This window comes from Eurosta solidaginis, chromosome 3 (assembly GCF_040869045.1).
Source record: "Eurosta solidaginis isolate ZX-2024a chromosome 3, ASM4086904v1, whole genome shotgun sequence".
NCBI lineage: Eukaryota > Metazoa > Arthropoda > Insecta > Diptera > Tephritidae > Eurosta > Eurosta solidaginis.
The window spans coordinates 89,311,840-89,333,079 of NC_090321.1; the positions used below are offsets into that span (position 1 = coordinate 89,311,840).

At 37.9% G+C, this 21,240-nt stretch overlaps 1 protein-coding gene and 1 pseudogene across 1 annotated transcript in view; both read left to right on the forward strand.

Annotated features, from left to right (window-relative positions):
- Nucleotides 1–21,240, forward strand: part of LOC137244122 (MOXD1 homolog 1) — a 122,689-nt gene that overhangs the window by 11,215 nt on the left and 90,234 nt on the right. The gene's annotated exons all lie outside the window — the stretch shown is intronic.
- On the forward strand, nucleotides 1,991–10,667 carry LOC137247282 (uncharacterized; annotated as a pseudogene).

Consider the following 21,240-nt stretch of genomic DNA (forward strand, 5'->3'; position numbering starts at 1 on the left):
GTACCGTGGGGATTTGCGCTTTATCCACCACCTCAAACCGCGCGTTCGTGCCTTGCCTTTGGAGGTTTGGAACGACTTCCTCCAGCCACCGCAAGCTCGCGATGTTGTCGCACGCTATCATCTTCACACCATTATACCATCCCCCCGAATCAAAGGTTGGAAGGGTCTTACTTGGTTGTTCCCGCATCATCTTAAGCTTTAAGCTAATAAGCTCCCTTTCCACAGACATCCACCTTTCAGTAGTCATTTGTCCGAACGGACTGCTACGATCAACCAGCGCCACAGTCAGTGACTGCTTTGCCACATCACTCATCTTCTCGGGAAAAGCAGGAGTCTTAGTGTTATCTCCCTTTGGAACCTCCGAGAACACCGGAGTCTTCGCGTTAACTCCCTTTAGCGCCTCCGAGAAAGCCGGAGTCTTAGCGTTATCTCCCTTTGGCTTATCTCCTACTTCCGTAGTTGGAACTTCCCTCTGACTGGCAGCTTTCGAGGTAGTTGCTACCTCGCTATTGGAACCCATCTGTCTTACAGCTTTGGGCCTACTTGTCTTGTCTATGCGACTGCCCTGCCTCGCGGCTCTAGGATTGGGTCCTTTCTGCCTCTTGAAAGACCTTAACCTCTTACACTTTTTGTTGTCTTTACGTACAGCGCCGTTATCCAACAACAACTCTGCTCAAATAACAATCTGTGTTTACTCATTTCTTCATTCTGTAGCAATTTTAATTATTACTTCCTTTATACTAAAACGGATTGATGTTTGTCCGCAAATTTCAGTTCAAACTTAGCAAGTCGTGCAATCCCTTTTCGAGTACATTGCTGTGAATTTAGAGTCTTAAATTCGGAATATCCTCCAGAGTCGGATGAAAATGCAACTTCCGAATTTGGAAATTTCGAGGACGGGTAACTTTCCAATAACGAAGAGATTTATTACTTTGAGAAAAAGCTGCTATATTAGGTAGGCATCGAGAAACTCAGAGATTTTTAGGAAATCCATATAAAGGCGTTGATTTCGTTAAGCAGAGACATTATGTTAATGAAATTTTATTTTGAAATTTTAGCTATATTAATTGTAAACAACTTGTCAGAAACAAAACTCATAAGGAAGAGTGCGATTGCCGAATCCAGGCGAATAAGTACTTAAAAGTTTTGAATCATTAACAATTTAGTTGTTATATCGGCCTACTGATTTGTAAAATCGCGGTTTTGAATCGAGCTCAAAGCCTAACAATAATTATTTTATCATTATTATTGTTATGATACATTTTTTCTTAATTGAAAAAATTTTAAATTAGAATAGAAGAAAGAAAAATTTAGACAACTGCCAAAGCTCGTTAATTTATATGGATCTATACAACGAGCTTTGGCTGTTGTCTAGATTTTTTCTTTCTTCTATTCTAATTTAAAGTTTTTTCAATTAAGACAAAATGTATCATAACAATAATAATGATAAAATAATTTATGTTAGGCCTTGAGTTTTGAATCATTTATATAAATGAAGTGCCTTAATTAAATTTTTTTCTCCTCTTTATTTAAGCTTCTTTCGCGTAAAATTGTGCCATGTCCTGTATTATTTTGTACATTTCTTCATTTGTTTTTAAGCAAAGTTAAAAGAGATGTTTGCGCTTCTTTTTTTTTGTGCTTCAATTTTCTTATGACTAGTTTCAAGAAATTTCGTAACCTTATTCCCTGCGTAGACGGGCAACGTATCATATAACAGGTAACCTTTACAATTAAAGATATTTAGATCTGTTGAACAGATCATCACCATCATTACTTGGCGCTTTCGTAACAAGTCACGTCAGTTATCCCTGTTTCTTAAACGCCGATGCTTATTAAGGGCAGCAAGCAATATTAAATTCTATGAACACAGCCCATGATTCCGAACTGTCGCGCAGTATGCTATACATAACCTTATACGCGATATTAAGCAGGCTGATCCCGCCGTCATCAGCGTTCAGAGTATTTTCATCCTCTCCGTCGCTGGCTAGCAATGGAACCCTATGGTACCAGCGGCTGCACGCATGTACGTAATGAGAAAGAAAACGGCTCCGAATGCTTGGCTGATTAAAGAGCCGAGAGGATTGATAATCACCTGCCTCTTTTGTGAGCAGTTTCTCGACGGCAAAGGTTTATTCTTTCATGGGAGTATCATAGCTGCCACAAGGAAATGGTCCATGTGGATATTTGGATATCGTAGAGTGCGCTCATTTAGGACACTGGTGACGTGATCGATTTGGGTTCGTGTTCTCTGATTAAATGGAGAGTGTTGATTTATCTTTTTATATTGGAGTCCGGCAGTTCCGATGAACATATTTCGAGCCGAGGCGAAATCAGCGTGAACCCGGTGGAAGATATTACATCGTAGAGGCTAAACTTTCCGAAAGCAGGTCCATAGAAACTCTTCCTTGCTCACTCTGACTTTTAAGTCGCCAAACATGATGCTGATATCATTGCGAGAGCAATCATCGCATGTCTTTCATAGTTTCTCATAAAAGGAGGTCTTATACATGTCATCCGCATCTGCTTTTGTTGCGTAAGCGCATATAAATTTTATTTTGAAAAACCATGTCTTGATGTGGATTTCGGCGAGAGGCTTGGGTACTTTGCGGCGAACTACACTACAAAACCAACACCTTGGACCCGAACGGCACTTATCTTAATATGCACACGGTAGTATGCGTCGCAAGGCCCAATCATTCTTCAACGACCCAAAACAACCCTCTCTAAAAATAGTTCGAACATTCCAGGCTACATAACCCTTAAATTGACTTGTACTACAAGACTTTTGTTTTCTGTCAGGAAACCGACTTCAGGGTAGTTCGTAGGAAGATTGGCCTGGAAAGTTAAAATTGTCTTTTCGATACCTCATACCCGATATGTCGCGAAACCTTCTCATACCTACAAAATAAGTACAAATTTACAAAAAAATGTGGATGCGCACATTTAAAATGTTATAGTGACATATTCAATTAATTACAACGTTCTTAGGAAAACGTGACAGCAGTGTATTTGAAGATAATCAAGAACGTGCATAAATAAGCAAGTCTATGCATGTGCAAGGATGATTTTGTATGTACAAATCTGCATTCATATTTTCATGCGCGTTATTAATAACAATTGTACCATGAATAATTTCAATGCTTAAAGATGAAAAACGACGCAGTTTTACTACCTTCTTCGAAAAATGTTTTCAATTTGATAAACATACACACATACATACATGTATAGCTAACTAATATGTTTATGTGTAAAAACTAATTTTGTTTAAAAAAGAGCTTACTTGTCTGAAAATTTCAATGGAATCCTTTAGAACCGCTGCAATGAAATAAGGGGAAACTCACCGTTGAGTAAAATAAATACACACTTGGAAATGAAAATATATGAAACAAGTAAGGAAGGCTAAGTTCGGGTGTAACCGAACATTACATACTCAGTTGAGAGCTATGGAGACAAAATAAGGAAAATCACCATGTAGGAAAATGAACCTAGCGTAACCCTGGAATGTGGTTGTATGACATGTGTATCAAATGGAAGGTATTAAAGAGTATTTTAAGAGAGAGAAGGCCATAGTTCTATGGATGGACGCCATTTAGGGATATCGCCATAAAGGTGGACCAGGGCTGACTCTAGAATTTGTTTGTACGATATGGGTATCAAATGAAAGGTGTTACTGAGCATTTTAAGAGGGAGTGGGCCTTAGGTCTATCGGTGGACGCCTTTTCGAGATATCGCCATTAAGGTGGACCAGGGGTGACTCTAGAATGTGTTTGTACGATATGGGTATCAAATGAAAGGTGGTAATGAGTATTTTAAAAGGGAATGGGCTTTAGTTCTATAGGTGAACACCTTTTCGAGAAATCGCCATAAAGGTGGACCAGGGGTGACTCTAGAATATGTTTGTACGATATGGGTATCAAATGAAAGCTGTTAATGAGTATTTTGAAAAGGAGTGATCCTTAGTTCCATAGGTGGACGACGTTTCGAGATATCGCCATAAAGGTGGACCAGGGGTGTCTCTAGAATGTGTTTGTACGATATGGGAATCAAATGAAAGGTGTTACTGAGCATTTTAAGAGGGAGTGGGTATTAGTTCTATAGGTGGACGCCTTTTCGAGATATCGCCATAAAGGTGGACCAAGAGTGACTTTAGAATGTTTGTACGATATGGGTATCAAACGAAAGGTGTTACTGAGCATTTTAAGAGGGAGTGGGCATGAGGTCTATAGGTGGACGCCTTTTCGAGATATCGTCATTAGGGTGGGCCAGGGGTGACTCTAGAATGTGTTTGTACGATATGGGTATCAAACGAAAGGTGTTACTGAGCATTTTAAGAGGGAGTGGGCATTAGGTCTATAGGTGGCCGCCTTTTCGAGATATCGCCATAAAGGTGGACCAAGGGTGACTCTAGAATGTTTGTACGATATGGGTATCAAACGAAAGGTTTTACTGAGCATTTTAAGATGGAGTGGGCATTAGGTCTATAGGTGGACGCCTTTTCGAGATATCGCCATTAGGGTGGGCCAGGGGTGACTCTAGAATGTTTGTACGATATGGGTATCAAACGAAAAGTGTTACTGAGCATTTTAAGAGGGAGTGGGCATGAGGTCTATAGGTGGACGCCTTTTCGAGATATCGTCATTAGGGTGGGCCAGGGGTGACTCTAGAATGTGTTTGTACGATATGGGTATCAAACGAAAGATGTTACTGAGCATTTTAAGAGGGAGTGGGCATTAGGTCTATAGGTGGACGCCTTTTCGGGATATCGCCATTAGGGTGGGCCAGGGGTGACTCTAGGATGTGTTTGTACAATATGGGTATCAAATAAAAGGTGGTAATGAGTATTTTAAAAGGGAGTAATCCTTAGTTCTATAGGAGGACGCCTTTTCGAGGTATCGCCATAAAGGTGGACCAAGGGTGACTCTAGAATGTTTGTACGATATGGGTATCAAACGAAAGGTGTTACTGAGCATTTTAAGAGGGAGTGGGCATTAGGTCTATAGGTGGACGCCTTTTCGAGATATCGCCATTAGGGTGGGCCAGGGTGACTCTAGAATGTTTTTGTACGATATGGGTATCAAATGAAAGGTGGTAATGAGTATTTTAAAAGGGAGTAATCCTTAGTTCTATAGGAGGACGCCTTTTCGAGATATCGCCATAAAGGTGGACCAAGGGTGACTCTAGAATGTTTGTACGATATGGGTATCAAACGAAAGGTGTTACTGAGCATTTTAAGAGGGAGTGGGCATTAGGTCTATAGATGGACGCCTTTTCGAAATGTCGCCTTTAGGGTGGGCCAGGGGTGACTCTAGAATGTGTTTGTATGATATGGGTATCAAATGAAAGATGGTAATGAGTATTTTAAAAGGGAGTAATCCTTAGTTCTATAGGTGGACGCCTTTTCGAGATATCGCCATAAAGGTGGACCAAGGGTGACTCTAGAATGTTTGTACGATATGGGTATCAAACGAAAGGTGTTACTGAGCATTTTAAGAGGGAGTAGGCATGAGGTCTATAGGTAGACGCCTTTTCGAGATATCGTCATTAGGGTGGGCCAGGGGTGACTCTAGAATGTGTTTGTATGATATGGGTATCAAATGAAAGATGGTAATGAGTACTTTAAAAGGGAGTAATCCTTAGTTCTATAGGTGGACGCCTTTTCGAGATATCGCCATAAAGGTGGACCAAGGGTGACTCTAGAATGTTTGTACGATATGGGTATCAAAAGAAAGGTGTTACTGAGCATTTTAAGAGGGAGTGGGCATTAGGTCTATAGGTGGACGCCTTTTCGAGATATCGCCAGTAGGGTGGGCCAGGGGTGACTCTAGAATATTTGTACGATATGGGTATGAAACGAAAGGTGTTACTGAGCATTTTAAGAGGGAGTGGGCATTAGGTCTATAGGTGGACGCCTTTTCGAGATATCGCCATTAGGGTGGGCCAGGGGTGACTCTAGAATGCTTGTACGATATGGGTATCAAACGAAAGGTGTTACTGAGCATTTTAAGAGGGAGTGGACATTAGGTCTATAGGTGGACGCCTTTTCGGGATATCGCCATTAGGGTGGGCCAGGGGTGACTCTAGAATGTTTGTACGATATGGGTATCAAACGAAAGGTGTTACTGAGCATTTTAAGAGGGAGTGGGCATTAGGTCTATAGGTGGACGCCTTTTCGAGATATCGCTATTAGGGTGGGCCAGGGGTGACTCTAGAATGTGTTTGTGCGATATGGATATCAAATTAAAGGTATTAATGAGGGTTTTAAAAGCGAGTGGCCCTTAGATGTATATGTGAAGGCGTTCTCGCGATATCGACCAAAATGTGGACCAGGTGGTCCAGAAAATCATCTGTCGGGTACTGCTAATTTATTTATATATGCAATACCACTAACAGTATTCCTGCCAAGATTCCAAGGGCTGTTGATTTCGCCTTGTAGAACTTTTTCATTTTCTTCTACTTAATATGGTAGGTGTCACACCCATTTTACAAAGTTTTTTCCAAAGTTATATTTTGCGTCAATAAACCAATCCAGTTACCATGTTTCATCCCTTTTTTCGTATTTGGTATAGAATTATGGCATTTTTTTCATTTTTCGTAACTTTCGATATCGATAAAGTGGGCGTGGTTATGGTCGGATTTCGGCCATCTGATAAAGTGAGTTCAGATAAGTACGTGGGCTAAGTTTAGTAAAGATATATCGGTTTTTGCTCAACTTATTGTGTTAACGGCCGAGCGGAAGGACAGACGGTGGACTGTGTTTAAAAACTGGGCGTGGCTTTCACCGATTTCGCCCATTTTCACAGAGAACAGTTACCGTAATAGAATCTATGCCCCTACCAAATTTGAGAAGGAGTGGTAAATTTTTGTTCGACTTATGACATTAAAAGTATTCTAGACAAACTAAATGAAAATGGGCGGAGCCACGCCCATTTTGAAATTTTCTTTTATTTTTGTATTTTGTTGCATCATATCATTACTAGAGTTGAATTTTGACTTAATTTACTTATATACAGTAAATATATTAAATTTTTTGTTAAAATTTGAATTTAAAAAATTTTTTTTTAAAAAGTGGGCGTGTTCTATTTTGCAAATTTTTATTTAGCACATATATAGTAATAGTAGTAACGTTCCTGCCAAATTTCATCATGATATCTTCAACGACTGCCAAATTACAGCTTGCAAAATTTTAAATTACCTTCTTGTAAAAGTGGGCGGTGCCACGCCCTTTGTCCAAAATCTTACTAATTTTCTATTCTGCGTCACAACGTCAACCCATCTACCAAGTTTCATCGCTTTAACCGCCTTTGGCAATGAATTATCGCATTTTTTCGGTTTTTCGAAATTTTCGATATCGAAAAAGTGGGCGTGGTTATAGTCCGATATCTTTAATTTTAAATAGCGATCTGAGATGAGTGCCCAGGAATCTACATACCAAATTTCATCAAGATACCTCAAAATTTACTCAAGTTATCGTGTTAACGGACAGACGGACGGACGGACATGGCTTAATCAAATTTTTTTTCGATACTGATGATTTTGATATATGGAAGTCTATATCTATCTCGATTCCTTTATACCTGTACAACCAACCGTTATCCAATCAAAGTTAATATACTCTGTGAGCTCTGCTCAACTGAGTATAAAAACAAGTGGGCGTGATCGTTAACGCACTTTTCTCAAAATTTGCAAAGTCGTACTAACTTTCTTCTTCTTGCCAAATCCTCAATGGCTTTTCGTTTACGGTTTGCAATATTTTAAAATTTTCTTCCGCCAAATGTGGTCGGTGCTACGCTCGTTTTCCAAAATTTGACCAAATTTATATTTTTCGTCATAAACCACGTATCAAACTTCATCAATTTATCAGTCTTTGGTGATAAATTATAGCATTTTTCGAAGTTGCGATAGTTTTGTTTGAAGGCCCACAGTCCTCAAATGATTCCGTTCACAAAGCATATATGTATGTATAGGGTAAACGCACTAGTATCCGGATAGCGTTAGTGTCCGGACACTTTGTCCTGTTTTTGGTAATATTAGGAAAATCACTCACAAAAAGTCTCAAATAAGAACGCAAATGCAACCCTATATGTTTTCTGTATACACACACAAATTTTCAGTTAAATCAAAATTATATTTTACGAGCTACGCGTCAGTTCGGTGTGTCAAGTTTTAGAGTGCGGTTTATTCGGCGTTTTGTGTATAAAAAAATAGTGGGAGTATTTTGCAAAGGTAATTAAATTAACAAGTATTGATTAATTTATTGTAATAAACGTTATAATATATGTTTGAAATATAATAAACTGCAATTCTATTAGCGAAAAAATCAGACTAATCAAACTATTCACCGAAATTATTGGTGTCCGGATCCTGAAACCAAAATTGGAGATGATTTTTAATTTCCGGACAGGCTGTCCGGCTACTGAAAATATAGGAGAAATATCAATTTATGTTTTTATTGCTTCTAAATGATAGCTTATTATATTTTCTATGATTTACCAAAGAAAAATGTGTTTTTCTCTTATTTTTTTAGTATTCAGACAGTATAAATATCTATGTTTTGTATGAATTTTGTCGGTTTCATTCAAAAGAATACATTTGTTCTTTTTGCTACTTGTTCAAGAAATGAATGCGGAAACCTTAGCTCGTGCCCTAGAGGATACACGGGAAAATAAAATAAGTATCCGACAAGCGGCAAATAAATACGGTATATGCCGCCCAACTTTTACATGACCGATTGACAGGTAAAACAAAAGTCGGAGAGCGGGCAACAAAGAAGGGTCCAGATCCTTATCTAACACCTGAAGAGGAGCGACAGATTTCGCAGTGGTGTAGCGATCTTTCTTAATGTGGGTTTCCGCTAAAAACTGACGACTTATTAAATACTGTCCAAAAAATTATTCAGGACTCGAAACGAAAAACTCCATTTAAAAATGATCGCCCTGGGAGAACATGGGTGCAAGCTTTCTTGAAGCGGAATCCCACTTTAGCACTCAGAGAAGCGGAAACAATCAGAAAGGGCAGAGCAGTGGTTACGCAGGAGGCAATCTTGAAATGGTTCAGGGAACTTGAGGAGTACCTCAAAGATATAGGCCAGGAAAACATTATGAATGACCCTTCAAGGATATTAAATGGACACGAAACCAGCTTTTGTCTATGCCCGAAAACAGGGAAAGTTATAGCCCACAAAGGCTACAAAAATATTTATCAAATCGCGCCCGGAAATGAAAAAGAGACTCTAACGGTTTTTTTCAGCTGATGGAAAACTATTTGAACCAATGGCGGTTTTTCCATACATGCGCCCACCAAAGGAAATTGTTGAAAGCATGCCAAAATCTTGGTTTTTGGGACGAAGTGAGAGTGGCTGGATGAAAAGCGAAACATTTTTTTAGTACGTCGCAAACTGTGTTCATAACCGATTGCTTGCTGATGAAGTTGAACGGCCAGTTATCTTATTTTTCGATGGCCACAAATCACATTTGACCATGGAATTGAGCGAGTTTTGTAACAAGATTCAAATTATTTTATATGCATTGCCGCCGAACACCACGCATATCATGCAGCCCGCGGACGTCAGTGTGTTTAAGCCGTTGAAATCAGATTGGAAAAAAAACGGTTCGAGACTGGCAGTCAAAGAATTTAGGACAAATGGTTACTAAAAGAAACTTGTCTCCCCTTTTAAACGAAGCTATAATTAGAATTAGGGCGGCCACCGTGGTGTGATGGTAGCGTGCTCCGCCTATCACACCGTATGCCCTGGGTTCGCACCCCGGGCAAAACAACATCAAAATTTTAGAAATAAGGTTTTCCAATTAGAAGAAAATTTTTCTAAGCGGGGTCGCCCCTCGGCAGTGCTTGGCAAGCGGTCCGGGTGTATTTCTGCCATGAAAAGCTCTCAGTGAAAACTCATCTGCCTTGCAGATGCCGTTCGGAGTCGGCATAAAACATGTCGGTCCCGTCCGTCCAATTTGTAGGGAAAATCAAGAGGAGCACGACGCAAATTGTAAGAGAAGCTCGGCCTTAGATCTCTTCGGAGGTTGTCGCGCCTTACATTTATTTTATTTTTTATAATTAGAAATTCCGATATTGAAGGTACTATAAAAAGTGGATTCCGAAAATGTGGTTTGTATCCATTGAATCCAGCTGCTGTCGATTTTTCAAAATGCGTCAAGAAGAACGTTGAGAATTTACATCTCACTCAAGCTCCACTCTCATCTTCACAAGAACATCCAGTTGACTGCTCAAAATTTGAAATAGCTACTGAGGTTATTAAATCACTGTCAGGGCAGCTTAAAGATAATGGTATTGATGCTGAAATTGTTTTAAAAGTGATTGAAACTGAAGCCTCGAAAGCGCCAAAACTTGACATAACAATTGAGCTAGCCGTTGGAGATATCCCAGGAGAATTACGTGACCTAAGCGCAGGAGTTTACGTGTTAAACAGGGACGGAACATTGTGTAAAGGATCTGGAGAACTACATGCAACCACTGAGATCAACCGCACTGAAGGTAAGACTGACCCAAAATCCTCGAAAAACGACAATCAGGATCAAAACTTAATAGACCTGCAAGAAAGTTCTACAACAAACAATCGAAAAAGCTTACAAATACTTACCCCAGGAACATCTAAATCCTCAATAAATGAAAATCAAGATCCAAACTTAATAGACCTGTAAGAAATCTCTACAACAAACAACAGAAACAACTTACAAATACTTTCCCCAGGAACATCTAAATCCTGAATAAACGAAAATCAAGATCCAAACTTAATAGACCTGCAAGAAAGCCCTACAACAAACAACAAAAATAATTTACAAATCCTTTCCCCAGAAACGTCTAAAGCCTGCCTATCTCGACTCCTGGGCGCACACAGTTCACCGAAAAGTTCAATCGCTACTCATTTGTTTTATCCAAAGCTTGCCTTTTTTAATAATAAAGGGAAAAGACACCAGAAAAACAGTCCGTGCAGATCGCCGAGTGCAATTTCATCGGATAATTGGCTAGAAATTCACTCCAAAAAATAAAAGGAAAAACAGGACAAATTAGATGCCATAGCAAAAAGAAAAAACGAAAGATTATTGAAAAAATCAACCCAGAAGCATGCGTCACGAAAGAGGAACACAAAAAGAGGAAATATGCTAACATTGCTTTGACGATCTTCAAAGTGATGTGGAGGATGACAATTTGAAGAACATTGTATGCGATTCCGGTACAAGATCGTTTCATCTAAGCTGTACTTCGATGGCATGTTTGGAGTACTAAGAGGCCTCTAAAAAAGACTATAGATGTAACTATTGCTGTGATAACATTAACATAAATACTGACTAAGCTTTACATTAAATAACTTAATTAATTTTTTCCTAGTTACCGAACAAATGAAGTATTATTTTTAGGTTTAAATGTTTCGAATAAAATTTTTTATTTTTTTTTTTAAAAGATATATTTTGCGTTTAACCTTGATTTATGAAGGCGTACCTGAATTTTAATTTATCAGATGAAATCTATACGTTTATAATCGAATAAATTATTTTTACCTGTATTGGATTTTTTATTTGTTAATTTTAAAATATTTTATTATTTATTTACCTTTAAGAGATATAAAAGCTATAAAAGCGCTGATGTAGAACTATCTATTAAACTCCTTAAGTTGCCTGAATTTCTGATAAACATATTTAAAAAATGAATTAATAAATTTTTCACATAAAGTAACATAAAATTTATTTATTTATGGCGCAAATTCTTGCAAATTTCCTCAAAAATTAAACGTCCGGATACTAAAAAAATGTCGGAAACTAAATTCCTGTGTCCGGATTCTAGTGAAAATCGATTTTTTTTGAATTTCTTTATTTTTTTCTTTAAATAATAATATACTTGAACTTTTTGTGGAAGTGATATTATTAAGAGATTTCTACACTATTCCATGAAACAAACCCAGTGGCGGTAGCGTTTATAGCAAGAAAATTAGCAGAGGTCAAAGTTAGAAAATACTTAAGTGTCCGGATACTAGTGCGTTTACCCTATAATAGTAAAGATAACCTTCGTGCCAAATTTCAACATGATTTTTTCAAAACTTTACAATATTCTCTTACAAATATAGGCGATGCCGCGCCTATTTTCCAAGATTTTACTGAATTTTTAATTCTCGCCATAAAGTCAACCAACGTATCAAGTTTCGTCACTTTATTCGAAATTTCGATATCTATATTTTTCTAGTCGACGTGGTCGCCAACCGATTCAATTTCTTTTCACAATGTATACATATACATATACCATAGTGATTACAATCTACATACATACATGTCAGATTTCAATATAATATCTTCAGCTGCTTTAATTTACGTCTTAATAACTTTTAAATTTCGTCTTCTACTAAATGTGGACAGTGGCACCCTGTTTTTGGTTATAAACTCAAAAACCATATCAAGTTCTAGCACCTTATCTATCTTTGATAATGAACTACCGCATCTTTCCATTTTTCGAAATTTCAATATCGGTTTCCATAAAATTAATGTATAATAGTAATAATACGCATTTCGGCGTGATATCTTTAACGACATAGGATTTCAGAAAACTTACAAATTTTCTTCTTCCAAATTTCAGCGGTGCCACGCTCATTTTCCAAAATACTTCAAAATTGCTGTTTATTAGTCTTTGGGGGTTGTTATCGTGCAATTTCGCCCATTTTCCATACTGTTCTATCCCACATATTTAACACGCTTTTATTAGCTTGGCCTGTATCTATGTATGTAACGGAATTTTTGAGCTTAATTTTCAACGGTTTCTAGAAGTCCGATTAATTTGAAACTTTGCATACGTATCAACGTCAACGGCCATAAGGTTAATTGGCCTTATTACCACTTTGAATGGCCATAAGTTTGATTGAAACTCTGCACACGTATCAAGGCTCGATGATAATGCATTAATGTAATGGTGCGGTGACATAAGGTCAACGGTCATAAGGTCAATAGGCCTTATTACCACTTTGAATGGCCATAAGTTTGATTTAAACTTTGCACACGTATCAAGGCTCGATGACAATGCATTAATGTGATGGTGTGGTGACATAAGGTCAACGGCTATAAGGTCAATTGGCCTTATTACCGCTTTGAACGGCCATAAGTTTGATCTAAACTTTGCACACGTGTCAAGGCTCGATGACAATGCATTAATGTGAGGGTGCGGTGACATAAGGTCAACGGCTATAAGGTCAATTGGCCTTATTACCACTTTGATGGCCATAAGTTTGATTTAAACTTTGCACACGTATCAAGGCTCGATGACAATGCATTAATGTGATGGTGCGGTGACATAAGGTCAACGGCCATAAGGTCAATTGGCGTTATTACCGCTTTGAACGGCCATAAGTTTGATTTAAACTTTGCACACGTATAAAGGCTCGATGACAATGCATTAATGTGATGGTGTGGTGACATAAGGTCAACGACTATAAGGTCAATTGGCCTTATTACCGCTTTGAATGGCCATAAGTTTGATTTAAACTTTGCGCACGTATCAAGGCTCGATGACAATGCATTAATGTGATGGTGCGGTGACATAAGGTCAACGGCCATAAGGTCAATTTGCCTTATTACCGCTTTGAACGGCCATAAGTTTGATTTAAACTTTGCACACGTATAAAGGCTCGATGACGATGCATTAATGTGATGGTGTGGTGACATAAGGTCAACGGCCATAAGGTCAATAGGCCTTATTACCGCTTTGAATGGCCATAAGTTTGATTTAAACTTTGCGCACGTATCAAGGCTCGATGGCAATGCATTAATGTGATGGTGTGGTGACATAAGGTCAACGGCTATAAGGTCAATTGGCCTTATTACTGCTTTGAATGGCCATAAGTTTGATTTAAACTTTGCGCACGTATCAAGGCTCGATGACAATGCATTAATGTGATTGTGTGGTGATATAAGGTCAACGGCTATAAGGTCAATTGGCCTTATTACCGCTTTGAATGGCCATAAGTTTGATTTAAACTTTGCGCACGTATCAAGGCTCGATGACAATGCATTAATGTGATGGTGCGGTGACATAAGGTCAACGGCCATAAGGTCAATAGGCCTTATTACCACTTTGATGGCCATAAGTTTGATTTAAACTTTGCACACGTATCCAGGCTCGATGACGATACATTAATGTGATGGTGTGGTGACATAAGGTCAACGACTATAAGGTCAATTAGCCTTATTACCACTTTGAATGGCCATAAGTTTGATTGAAACTTTGCACACGTATCAAGGCTCGATGACAATGCAAAAATGTGAGGGTGCGGTGACATAAGGTCAACGGCTATAAGGTCAATTGGCCTTATTACCGCTTTGAATGGCCATAAGTTTGACTTAAACTTTGCGCACGTATCAAGGCTCGATGACAATGCAAAAATGTGAGGGTGCGGTGACATAAGGTCAACGGCTATAAGGTCAATTGGCCTTATTACCACTTCGAATGGCCATAAGTTTGATTTAAACTTTGCGCACGTATCAAGGCGCGATGACAATGCATTAATGTGATGGTGTGGTGACATAAGGTCAACGGATATAAGGTCAATTAGCCGTATTACCGCTTTGAATGGCCATAAGTTTGATTTAAACTTTGCGCACGTATCAAGGCTCGATGACAATGCAAAAATGTGAGGGCGCGGTGACATAAGGTCAACGGCTATAAGGTCAATTAGCCTTATTACCACTTTGAATGGCCATAAGTTTGATTGAAACTTTGCACGCGTATCAAGGCTCGATGACAATGCAAAAATGTGAGGGTGCGGTGACATAAGGTCAACGGCTATAAGGTCAATTGGCCTTATTACCACTTTGAATGGCCATAAGTTTGATTTAAACTTTGCGCACGTATCAAGGCTCGATGACAATGCAAAAATGTGAGGGTGCGGTGACATAAGGTCAACGGCTATAAGGTCAATTGGCCTTATTACCACTTTGAATGGCCATAAGTTTGATTTAAACTTTGCGCACGTATCAAGGCTCGATGACAATGCATTAATGTGATGGTGTGGTGACATAAGGTCAACGGCTATAAAGTCAATTGGTCTTATTACCACTTTGAATGGCCATAAGTTTGATTTAAACTTTACGCACGTATCAAGGCTCGATGACAATGCAAAAATGTGAGGGTGCGGTGACATAAGGTCAACGGTTATAAGGTCAATTGGCCTTATTACCGCTTTGAATGGCCATAAGTTTGATTTAAACTTTGCGCACGTATCAAGGCTCGATGACAGTGCAAAAATGTGAGGGTGCGGTGACATAAGGTCAACGGCTATAAGGTCAATTGGCCTTATTACCACTTTGAATGGCCATAAGTTTGATTTAAACTTTGCACACGTATCAAGGCTCGATGACGATGCATTAATGTGATGGTGTGGTGACATAAGGTCAACGGCTATAAGGTCAATTGGCCTTATTACCACTTTGATGGCCATAAGTTTGATTTAAACTTTGCACACGTATCAAGGCTCGATGACAATGCATTAATGTGATGGTGCGGTGACATAAGGTCAACGGCCATAAGGTCAGTTGGCCTTATTACCGCTTTGAACGGCCATAAGTTTGATTTAAGCTTTGCACACGTATAAAGGCTCGATGACAATGCATTAATGTGATGGTGATGGTGTAAGATTTGGTACTTTGTACCTCCTCGTGAAGAGGACAAGCTCGGTTTTATCCGGCTTGACTTCCAAACCTGTGGCGGGTTGTACTCCTGGAACCCAGGCTCTAGCCCTTTGTCGTGAGGGTATATCACGCGCCTCCACTACCTTGAGGCGCGCGCCCGGTTATACCACCCCTATCAGCGTGACGGCGGCTCTGTAGAGGTTTACCGACCTTGCGTCGTCACAGGCAATTAGATTGACATTGCCCTGAAAGCACCCTGCATCGGTGTAAGATGGCGGTGGACCAGGGTTGTCTTTCTTAACCTTAACGGCCACCGTAGCGAGTGCGACCTGGATCCACTTCCACTGTTGTTTCGGGATCCTGCCATCTTCGCTGCTCTCGACTATAATGCCAATGATCTGCCGACCCTTGGCAATTTCGGCGAAAGACCTCGTCCAGCCTCCCTGCGCCTTGGCCCTTTTCGGTGCCATGGGGTTGGATTCATCCATGGATCGCTGGCGTTTCGAGGTTTCATCACTCTCGACTAAAACTTTTAAAATTACTTGAACTAAAAAGTTAAAAATAAATAATAGTTTAAAAAAACTAAAAAAACACGCTTTTATAGCTAAGCGAACTAAAAAAAGAAAATAATTTTCAATTAAAAAGAGTTTATATAACAGTAGTAGAAGGTCAAACAATCGTTTATAGTTAATCACACCAAAATAAAATTATAATAAAATTTAAGTTTAGAACAGAATAATTTAATTCACAGTAAAAAGCGTGGGGTGCTTGATATTGAATGTTACAATCATTCTAGAGTCACCCCTGGTCCACCTTTGTGGCGATATCTCGAAAAGGCGTCCACCTATAGAACTAAGGCCCACTCTCTTTTAAAATACTCATTAACACATTTCATTTGATACCCATATCGTACAAACACATTATAGAGTCACCCCTGGTCCACCTTTATGGCGATATCCCGAAATGGCGTCCACCTATATAACTATGGCGCACTCCCTTTAAAAATACTCTTTAATACCTTCCATTTGATACCCATGTCATACAAACACATTCCAGGGTTATCCTAGGTTCATTTTCCTACATGGTGATTTTCCCTTATTTTGTCTCTAAAGTTCTCAGCTGAGTATGTCGTTTACACCCGAACTTATCCTTCCTTACTTGTTTTATGTTGTGTATGAATGTTTGTGTCTACTAGTAACTAAACTAATTGCACGAATAACTAAAAATGTAACATGTTGCATATCAACGATGCGGATGCTGCACATGTTACATAGCAATGTAAGTATTTGACACCATGCATCATCATACTTACATACGTTACTAATATACTTGAGTATAATATGGTGCAGAGATGGGCCGTATCAAAAACCGTGTGACGCGCTTTCTCGAATGTTGACAAGGACAGTTTAGGTTTTTTGCTGAGTCAGAGTTTTATTTACATATATTCGATTTGCGAGCAAAGCTCTTTGTGTTTTAACTTTTTTAATTGATATTAAAGAACAATTACAAAACTGCACCGCGAGATGGTAAGTAGTACGTGTTTAATGTCTTTTGAGTAAACTTCACGTTCATATTGAGTTTATGAAACAATGATTCACGGTTGCCACAGCCTGTTTTCATTTGGGACCAAAATTCGTTGAAAAAAAGGACCAAATTTCAAAAAAAAGGACCAAAATTTGTTTTCATTTATTGGTATACAAACAATGTAATAACCAACAACTTAAAAAATTAAAATTGATGATAATTATTGATGATGATAATTAAATACATTTTATCAAATATGGGCATATTTTTCAGTCTTATACACATACGTATATATTTAAAAACTTAAAGCATATATGTTTATAATATATTCTGGGCTACATCGAAAAAAACGTATAATAAAAACAGTTTTATATAGTTCATTGTATAACTTTTATAGGAGCAGCCTATGTCTTTCACCGACCAAACGTAATGAGGATCTGGGTTTTGGGTACAAAGTTCTTTGGCTAACATTATGTGGAGAAAATTGATTGAAGGAGATTGAAATAAACTCCAATTTATTGCGTAATTTGGTTTTAATAAGAGACAATTCAAAAAATGTTCGCTCTGCGGCCGCTGAACTATGTGGCAGACTTAGTAAATCATATTCAAAACCAAGCAATTCTCTAAAACACTTTTCGTTCATACCATTTCTATAAAAGCTTACTTTTTCTCAAAAAGCTAAAACGTCTATATCAGGTTAAAATCGCAATTTAACAGTCTTAAAAGCTTCCATTGTGTAACAATGGTATCTTGATAGCACTTTATCAAGTACGAAAAGTTATTTTTATTATTTATTTATTAACGGTATTATAGAAGTTTCGGTTTCTGCTAATACCTTTTCGGGAGTAATTGTACATAAAACTTGTACACACATCTAGAAAAATCAAAGCGTTTTTGCATTTGCGTTAAGAGTTCAATATAAAAATCTAAAATATTTTTTTTACCGCAAGTCGTTATACATCTGTAAAGTTATCGCTTTCAAGAAATACTTCAGCTTTACTTCCAACAAAAATATTTTTTAATTCAAGGTAGTAAGTTTTATCACTTAATGTAATCATTATGCATGAAGTTGTTGAAGATAAGCTTGAGGTGTGCTTCAATTTGATGGTATAGGAACGGCAGACGAATCTTTTATGATTGGAACTCTTTATTTAAGGTATTTATAATTTTAAGAATATAGGCGAGAAACAGCATATACGCTATTATTTCGGGATCTGACATTAAATTTGTTAATTATATTGCTCTAACGGCATTTACTTCGAGACACGAAGATAAAAAATAAAGACGCAGTGCCTCCCATTGTTCATTTATCCGAACTATCACACTCTCCAGAGCGAGCCAACGAGTAAAAGAAATACCAAGTATTTTGTGTGGCTTAACACTCACTAATTCGCTTTGGGCTGTGTAAAAAAATTTTTTATATATTCCTATACAAACTCTCAATTTATGCCAGTATTGGCTTGCACGCATAGCTTGAACATAAATGTAGTGAGTGACAGGTGCACCTAATATAAAACAAATTAGTATCACTCTTTAATTTAGTTTTAAGTCCATTAAATTCCCCGGCCATCGTATTGGCTCCATCAGTGGCGAGCACTATCATATTACTTATTGGCACACCGTGCGTTTGAAAAAAATTCTTTATTGTCTGATATATCGAATCCACAAAAATTTGTTTGCTCTAAGATCCGACACTGTTCTGTTCAACGTCTACCTAAGCTACCTGACTTGCCTTTGTTCAGCCGCATTTTACTGATCGTGCAATGCAAATTTTTTATCAGTGTCGAGTATTGTTATGAAAAAATTTAAAAAAATTCAAATCAAAGTACCGAAATCATGACGGCTCGCCCAAAAAAGACCAAAATAGAAAAAAAGGACCAGCGGACCAACGGACCAAACGGTGTTGGAGCGGACCAAATTTGGTCCAAATGGACCCAAAGTAGCAACCGTGCAATGATTGTTCTTAGAAGAACTTCGGTAAAACTTCGAGATTACTTCTGGACTAGTCCGATACTGTTTCCGGGTAAAATTTATGACCATATTTGCCCCACTTCGGGCCAGTTAAGGATTGTTTTAGGAATAATTTCAGATTGTTTCCAGGATCAGTCTGGACGCTGGTGGGAATGTTAATACTTAAAATTTCACCTAAAATATAATAACCGAACATTCACAATTGGCTAAAAACATAATTTGGATTAAAAACATAAAGTAAAAAAGGCAATATTTACCGAGCAGAGGAGGATTCACATGGCTGAGTGGACAGAGGCATTTGCGTATAAAGTATGGATGTTGGAGATTTCGAGTTCAAAACTTAGCTGCAGAAAAGCTGGCTGATGAAGAAGTGAAACTCAAAACCACGTCCCAGCAACCATCGCCGTGTCACGTCAATCATTTTTACCAAACGAAAACTTTGGCATCGTGGTAGGGTGGATGCAGCAGTAGCCGGACCTTTTTTTTTTTTTGAACTCTTCTTGACTATTGCTTAATTCTAAATCTAATAAAGTCAGCCGCTACAAAAACCTCTCTATTTTTTGTAAAAATTAATGTTTTGATACAAGTCAGAATATGATTTAAAATAAAAATAATTGTTTTATAACGTTTAAAAACATTTCATAACGTTCTTTTTATTTTTATTTCATATTTAAACCAAATAAATAAATACAACAACAAAAAATAAACTTTTGCACATTCTTCATTAATTTCATTGACTTACATAGGTACTTATTATTTAAACATTAAGAAAAACAAACGAATTTAAAGGCATGTGACGCCAGAAAGCAGAGTCCAGTCAGAATACCCGTCATGAGTCTACAGTCTTCTCTTTTTAATGATAGAAGCAACTTTGTTAGTCTAAGGTTGTAAGACCTACACATAATCTTCGACACTTTACAGCCCCGCGCTTGAACCCACGCCTTTCTTGCTTGGACGATCACGTGCACCTCTCGCCTTCACTTAATCTCACCCAGTCTAATTGGGATTATCACACATACTATAATTAATTTTAATATAAACAAATATTATTAAAAAAGGGCTAAAGAAAGAGCATGTCCGGATACTAGCATTGTGCGGTTGTTAACTATTTCTAGTAACCGTACACTTTGTCCTGGAAAACACTATTATTTTTATTCCAGTATACGGACAGGTGCATTTACAAAAATATATACATATTTTCATTAATTTTAAACTGTTATCACGTATTTTTATCAGAATAACAATCATTTAAAACACTGTTGTCACCAAATTATTAGTAAAAACTCGCCTGATAGAATTGAAGTACATCTAGCAAAAAAATTGAAAAGTAGCACGTCTTAACACTTCAATTCACACACGTAAACTAAAAGTGAAACGACAAAGCTTATTTTGAAAATAAAGCAAAAGGCAAATTGCGAAACCGATATAAATGAGTGGCTTCTTCCAATGAATTTTTCGAATTTTAAAATAAGTCAACGGTTTGTTTATTTCAAACGATTAAAGTAAAAAACTTCCGGTTACTGAGGGGTGTCCGGTTACTGGTACATCTACCCTAATCGCTTGAAAAATTACAGAGTAACATACTAGTCATGTGTGCAAATATACAGGTACATAAAGACATCTATGTATTTATCCATGAAGACCAAACACTTGTATGTAATTTTGCGTTGTTTGTGTATGTACAAACACCTCAAAACACGTGCAACAACTTTACTTTGCCTGAGTTAACCATGTCCTTTCAGTATCATCTCAGCTTCTACTAGTTTTGCGTTTGAAATATTTAGCTACTCAACGCATGACAAAGCGTAGGCAGAAAGTAGGAAGTCATGCATGTTATGTAGAAGTTTTTCAAAAATTAACAGGTAGACCAGAAGATACAAATATTACACCTCAGACAAATTACGCAAATAGAGTCCTCAGAATGTTAATTATATGTAAAAATATAAGTGTTTAGAAAACTGATGGCAATCTTTTGAAGTAAATATATAACAACCTTTATGATTTCTAAATAGTAATTAGAAGTATTGGCGGCCGCCATGGTGTGGTGGTAGCGTGCGCCGCCTACCACACCGATGAACCTGGGTTCACGTCCCGGGCAAAGCAATATCAAAAT